This window comes from Sinohyriopsis cumingii, chromosome 2, assembly GCF_028554795.1.
Source record: "Sinohyriopsis cumingii isolate HCF-2022 chromosome 2, ASM2855479v2, whole genome shotgun sequence".
Taxonomy (NCBI): Eukaryota; Metazoa; Mollusca; class Bivalvia; order Unionida; family Unionidae; genus Sinohyriopsis; species Sinohyriopsis cumingii.
The window spans coordinates 37367719-37375980 of record NC_142962.1 but is presented as its reverse complement, the minus strand read 5'-3'; positions in this window follow the sequence as shown (position 1 = coordinate 37375980).

Genomic DNA, 8262 nt, shown 5'->3' with positions numbered 1-8262 from the left:
AACGTATGGCTGACTCGGCCTATGATACCATTTGGCGGGAATGAATTATGAATAATATCTGGGCGACTATCATCGGTGTTGTAGACATTTCAATTGACAGTTGTTGTTGTTATTATTATTATTATTAATTTATATCTGGGCGCGTGGGATCGGTGTGTATATATATATATATATATATATATATATATATATATATATATATATATATATATATATATATAATAATAATAATAATACTATCATACAGGTTAGAGAATTTATAATTCGTACTCTATGACGGGTAAACGGCACCATTCGCCTTGCCTGCACACACGAGCCCATATTACCTCACGACTAAGCACACGTCATCAAAAATGATGGTACTCAGTCGGTGTTATATGCACTCGTGTGCAGCACACACTTGCATGACGATCTAGTAATTAATTCTCATGTATCTACACAGTCATTCAGTCATAGTAACACCTTTTTGTGATGTGTGCATAGTCGTGAGGGAATATGGGCTCGTGTGTGCAGACAAGGCGATGGGTGCCGTTTACCCTCGGACCTGGCTTCGAATCTCGTAGAGTATGAATTAAAAATTCTATAACATGTATGATAGTATTATTTGTATTAAAATATTAATTCTGCCTACTGTTATCAAGCGTTCTTCTGTAGGAATCCAGGGATATCACTTCCCGTTCTGTCTGGTATATATGTATAATTCTCAACAATTAATTATATATACCTTGATTTCTTTCATAGGAATCCGGAATGACTGCGTAGATACATGAGATATAATTACTATGTCGTCATGCGAGTGTGTCTGCTACATACGAATGCATATAACACCGACTGAGTTACATCATTTTTTGGTGACGTCTGCTTAGTCATGAGGGAATATGGGCTCTTGTGTGCAGGCAAGGCGATGGGTGCCGCTTATCGCGAACCTAGGTTCGAATCTTCGAAGAGTATGAATTAAAAATTATAGTTTGCTTCATTATTGGTGACGGAAACATTAGGTGCTGGATTAAGGCCTTTTGGGGGCCCTGGCCACAGCCAACACTGGGCTTATATATATGGGTACAGTACTATTAACAACACTGCCTGTGAATAATCTCTCTCTCTCTCTCTCTCTCTCTCTCTCTCTGTATGTATATATATATATATATATATATATATATATATATATATATATATATATATATATATATATGCACGCACATATAATCTTAATTACAACAATCATGTTTTGAGGCCAGATTATTTGCACAGGCCAAATAGTACTCTATCATGTTTCAGAATGTATAAAAGAGCCACAATGACTGAGTGGTTAGCGTGCTGGACTCGCGAGCTAGTGGGCGCATGGTCCAGTCCTGCCATCGGATCAGCTTGGGTTTGGGTATTGTAAGGCACTTAACTCAGTTGTGTTGGCACTAAATAACCCACTTGTCTTGCTGTGCCGTAAATCACCAAAACCGTCAGAACTGATAGACACGTAGAGTATATGACATCTCTTCCCGTTATTGTGCCCGTTTTTCGGGGGGGGGGGGGGGGGGGGGGGCTTTTGAATTCAGAATAATCCAGTGTACCATATTACATGTGGAAAGAGGCAATATGCTTGCCCTAGGATACGATCCATGATGTACATCCCAGCTGCGAAAATATTTGTCTTTTTCCATGACTGCGTTTTATGTAAAAAAAAAAAAAAAAAATTTAAATATAAATTTAGTCTTTGTATTTGAAGGATTTCGACTCTGCTGGGTTTTGTTTTGTGTGCGTGCATACATACATACATACATACATACAACTTCTCACAATGGATACTTATAAAGTTTTTGCGAAATTATGTTGTCCATATATTTGATGATTTCCTAAATATGACTCGTAAAATACGAACTAAATAATTTTGTTTTAGCAAAGTAATTTTAATTCTGATAAAAGTTACAATAAAAGTACTTAAATGTTACTTACCTTTGTACAAAGATAATCATCTCAGAAATTATTTACCTAATATATCTATATCATGACCTTGGATTTGAGAAAATTAATTTATTTATGACCATAAACCAGGTAAAGAAATTAAAGAATTTAGTAAAGTTAAATATAATCTTATAAAGCAGACAGTAGATATTATGTATAATTGAGATGGGGCGGTATTTCCCCTATCAGAGACGGGTAGCTCAGACTGCATATGTATCTGATCAAATAACTCAGTCCAACACGTATGGAGAAGGGAAAAAAAAACAACAACAAACAAACAAAAACATCTCCCATAATGAAACATGAAAATTCTTTTTAGTTAGGCCTAAAAAAAGAAGACAGAAACCGTTGCTTTAAAAAAATGAATGATATGTAGAGAGAGACCACCGTCCCAGGCAAATGCCATTCTTCTGTTACCGATTTAATGAAAAATATTGTAAAGTGGCACTTTTTCACTGATGTGGCGTTACCCGTGTCCGTCCTTAGATCCGTCACACCTTTGTTATAAAATGTTGCGTTTATGTCAGTTTGTCATGGTCTACTTAACACACTTCCATAAAAAGAAGAAACTATATTCCACGCACGAATGATCATGTGTGTGTGTGTGTGTGTGTGTGTGTGTTTGTGGTTTGTGTGTGATTTAGATTTTTAACGTAGCTTTATCATTTTTCAATCACATTGCTACGATGTTTGCAGTGTGACAGTTTATAGTGATGTCTAGCACTGGTGCATCATGCCGCAGACATGTAGCATGATGTCTCACCCAGTCACATTATCCTAACACCAGGCCGACCAGTCCTAACACTAGCCTCTTAATGCTGAGCGCCAAGCGAGGCAGCTGTTAGTACCATTTTTTAAAAAAGTCTTTGGTATGACTCGGCCGGGGTTCGAACCTGCGACATTCCCCATCCGAGGCGGACGCTCGAACCACTAGGCCACCGTAGCGGTCAGTTAATTTTGTAATGTATTGAGACTGTGCATTGCTGATTTTACACCAGCGATATTTCTATTAATTGTAATGACTTTGGACTGACAAATGGGCGTCAAGAGTGTCTCTGGTTAATTAGGTTTTGTAACAAAATTAGTTACAATTCTGTAAATCTTTTTCGTTCTCAAATTTTGATCATAGTGCTCCAAAGATATAAGCGGGTTCATGTCTCGGCTCGGACAAAGTGGCTATGTCTGAAAGCTTGGCAATAGCTTCCCGTAGGTTGGTGCTTCTTCCCGGGATTTTTCTGGGTTCTACATCCATCATAAACTGGCCACAATGTACAGCCTATCATGTGCTTTAACATGGCGTTAAAGCAGACACAAATTCATGTGCTTTAACATGGCGTTAAAGCAGACAAAAATCCAAACCAAGCCATATATATATATATATATATATATATATATATATATATATATATATATATATATATATATATATTGCTTGTTCATCTAGTTGGAATGTTGACCTTTTGAAAATAAATTTTCTTCTATAATGATGCCCTTCAGCGTAGTTTAATCTCAAGCTAACTCTGCCTTCATTTTATAGGTGTTAATATGGATGTTCCAACAATTCGGGTTAAAGTTTCATCAGTTTCAAGCTTTGTCTTAAACGAGTGTGTTACATGGCGTATAGTGTTACCCTTATCCGTCCTACCGCTTAGAGAAGCTGCGGTGGCGCATTGGCTAACTTGTTAGACTCGCGACCGAAAGGATGAGGGTTCAAAGCCTATCATCGAACCAGCGTGAGTCGGCTACAGTTGTGTGACTTTGGGCAAGACCATTTTCTCCAACTGCATCGACATCAGATAACCTATTTGTGCTGGTGTGCTGTATAAACCAAAACAAAGACAACCAAACCGTCTGCTTAAGTTGCGTGTTTAGGTTAATTTATGGGGAACTGGTGGGGGCATTCTTGGTTCGAGTTAGTCCAGAATGTTAGACAGTCATATAAAGTATCTGAGTTCTCGTCCATTCACCTCCTATCCTTTTTATTTATATAAAAACACCTTCCATCCTATCTTCGAATTAAAAAAACAAAACAATAAATAGCCTAATACACCCACCCTAGTATCCACCAGTTTGTAGAGAAAAATATCTGGGCACCCACCCTCCTATCCCACCCTCTAACATTTTTTGGAGTGGGGGTGCGGGTGCGGGTGCGGGGTCAAAGCCCAGGCCACCTACACATCCACTCAAAAATATCCAAGCACATACCTTCGTATCCTCCACAATTTGCTCTGAAAACCGATAATATTATCCAAAATAAATTTTTTATCTGAAGAACTTTTTCGTCGAATTAAACAGATACCCCTTTATACTCCAGTAATTAAACCAAGAAAGAGTAAGCGATAGCAATTACAAACCTCATGTAAGTAGTCTTTGCCGTCAGAATTGTAACATTTTTATAATTTCATAAGATGAACTACTCAGCATAACATTCATGCCGTAATAAAAATTTAACCATTTAAATAGCTAAATTACAAGTTTCAGATTGAAAAAAAAACTTTTTAAAAAAGTAACAAAGAGTGCACTTTAGTTATGTTTATCAATTCAGTTAACACACTAAATTAGCCAAGTCACTTTCAACGAATTAATATAGCAAATAAATTTCACGTGATAAAAATATACTACCCAGAAAATAACCATTTACTTCATATCCACTACACATTTTGGACAAATACATTTGTGAAATTTGAAAATGAAGATTCAGTGAATAGACATTAATCACTGTGTGATATGAAACTCTGGCAAAATTAAATAAACTGGGAAAGATGGATGAGAACATCAGGATGTGACCATAAAATTGTTTTTTTTCAGGGATTCAGATAACCTATACACATTGTTGATGTGTTAAGCGCATGTAACGACAATAATTATGGAGCCGGAACAGTTGCATGTCAGAGATAGTTGCCTACTAAAGTTTTGCATTTTGAGAATATTCTATTTTCAAAGCTTTGTCTCTTTTCTTATTTCATTTTCCAAATCAACATTTCTCTGTTTCAAACCATTAAGTAAATCACAAAACATTTTGTGCCAAACCTGTTCCATTATAATATTTATTGATGCCTTGATTTTGCGAACATTTTTGCTTTAGAGTATGAAATCTACTTTTTTGTCAAATATTCAATAACAGCATTTTTGTAGTAGGGTCTTAATTCATTATATCACTAATATAATATTCATCAAGGTAATTTTCCTCTTAGACCAAACCTACCTCTTGGGATATTTTTCTCCATATTTAAAGGAATAAACAACGTCTTGAATGGAAATAATTTTTCGCAGAAGAGAGAAGATCAACTTAAGACGCAGATGGCAAGCCAACTATTTGAATAAGAAACAAAATGCTAACATGAATTAAACATTAGTATAGCAAATGGAACATATAAACACACAAATGGTAAACATTCAGCTGACAAAAAGTTAGATTAAATGGATTAAAAATAAATTTTAAAAAATCATATGATTTTGTTAAAAGGCTAGTTCAGTCAAGTAAAACATCGAAGTCATTGTCACACGTGGTAATAACGTGAATACCATCTTTGATGAGTAAATGTTTTAAAACTTTGAATGAATTACATAAAGAATTAAAAGAAAATTACTTGAATACAAACGGAATTAGATGCTTTACTTGATATTTATACTTAAGTGGAGATTACCAATTTCAACATCGAGTGGCAAAACGATAACTTTTAAACAAAGTAATTTACAAAATAATAATCCAAAATGTGAGGGTGATGCAAACGTGTTTGAGCAATTAAAAGAACAAAACTAAAAGATTTACAACACCGTCAAATAAATGTGTACCGGATGTTTTGTGATCGACGCACTTGTCCCACTTATAACGTCTATAGCAATTGTTTTTCTTGCTCTTGTGCATATCTGTGACACAGTTAAATGTTATAAGATACATTGCAATAGGACGAAAACAAAACATATAAAAGTATGCGAGTGAAGCGTCAGTAATTAAGTGAACAGTATAAAAAAAACCCACTACTTTTCAATTGTGTTCTATTTTTAAGTGTATGTGTCATTTTTCTCGTTTATTTTCTGCTTTCACTAGCTAGCATGTGTAATATATTTCACAAGTAAATGCATTGTTTCTGTTATCCATGATAACAAATGTCAAAAGAAGAACAAGGAACATGTCCAATTCCTAAAGATCCCATGCCTTCAGGCTTTGTGAAATGCAATCATCTTTTAAAAAAGTTCAGTTGATGGAACACCAGCTATTTTTAAATTGTATCTGATTTATGTTTTGTATCACAGCCTGTAAAAATATATTTTTTTCTAATATCTCTTACCAGGTAAGTTAATTTGAAATTTTCATTAATATGGTACCCTTGTCTCATGTATTTGCCTAAATATTCTTTGTTTTATTTACCTTTTAATGTATTCTTTCATACAATTTGTGGAGTAATCGTTTTTATTGAACTCAGTTAAATCTATAAGTTACTCAACTATGAATATTGCTTTCTACATTCATTTTTGTCATAATTCATTTCAAACAATTTTGTACTAATAAATTTGCATTACTAAAGTACTAAAATTGTAAATCATTTTCGGCATTAATTTAAGACAATTTTAAATCGATAACATCTTTAGCACAAACATTCCTTAAAAGAAATCGCCTGAAGATTATTAATAACACAAACTAGTGAAGTAAATAAACAGCTTCACAACAAATCCCTCTTACTCGAGTAAAGTTCAACTAGCAAAAGACAGATTCAAAGAAGTTCGTCAGCCATAAATGGGTGCTAGCGGGCCTTCGAAGGGTACACATTTTTGACCTAAAGATGCATGCTCCCAAAAAAGCAGCATTAACATCAATGTCAAACTGAAATAAAAAAACAACAAAACTTGATTAATCTTATGCAAAGCTTGTTAAATCTGACAAGATTCCTGTTTTACAAACATGAATACAAATGGAAATGGATATTACATTAAAAAGGCAACCCAAAACCAGTGAACATGACAATTATTTCCACACCAGTGGAATTCCACATTACTCTTCTCCATTTACATAGACGAGTGCATGAATAAAAAAAAAACATAGGCTAACTGATTATATTTCAAATGGATGCTTAGGTTCACATTTCCACAATATATGCGGTTCAAGATAAACGAATTCGGACCAGTCCCCACAACTACCCCAGTAAACTTCAAACGCTGATATCTTCTTTTTAAATGAAGGTCTGAGTAACCCTGATTTATTCGGTGTAAAATTTTGGGGTACTTCATCGTTTGATTGACAACTTCCTTCAAGTCCGAGATACCTATGTACCTCAGCTGAAGGGGCCCCGAGTGACCGATTGGTCTAAAGCGCTCTCCGTTACGGATCACTGCCATCTCACCTCTGTCTGCGTGGATTCGAGTCTCGGATTCGGCTAATGTGGGTATGTAAGAAAGCTTGCCAGTAGCTTCTCGTGGGTCGGTGGTTCTTTCCGGGCTTTTCCTGGGTTGTTCCTCCACCATTAATACTGGCCGCCATGTATAGCCTATCGTGTGCCAAAAAATGGCGTTAAACCCTACAACAGCTACAACTACAACTTCAGCTGTATAATCTGTATGCATCGTTTTCTCAATGTCATTCGTAAGATTCCGTTCCACCTACTTCTGTTTTGGACTTTAAGCATTCAGTTGCCAAGTGCTTGTTTTTGTTGTTGTAGGGTTTAACGACATTTTTCAGCACACGATAGGCTATACATGGCGTCCAGTATTAATGGTGGAGGAAGAACCCGGGAAAACCCCGGAAAGAACCACCGACCCACGAGAAGCTACTGGCAAGCTTTCTCACATATACACATTGGCTGATTTACCAAGTGCACTTCACATTCCATTTCAGTATGACCACTTTCCACAAATGTTTGTTGTATAGTTTCAATCATGTGAATCGGGACTACATCACGGAGAAAACTCGAAGCAATGATATATTTGCGATTCTGACTGGTATCTGTGTCCGAAAATAGAACGATTTATTGAATTATTCTCGGCAGTGATTTTTCTCGCTGTATATGTAAACATGTGCCTATTTCCCCTGCTCTCTTTTTGCATTGACCTCTGACCACATATAATAATAATAATAATAATAATAATAATGAGGACTTTGTATAGCGCATAATCTTTAGAAGCTGTAAGCGCTTTACAACACTAGACAACGCCTATAAGATAAAAAACATATAATGATATGATTACAAAAACCAACACAATGAAATTAGAAAACATAAAAAAACATGCTGAGAATATTTAAGGTAGGAAACATTGTTAGGTCTTTAAGTTTGTTCTTGCAGTCGAAATAAGTGAGTTTTGAGAGGC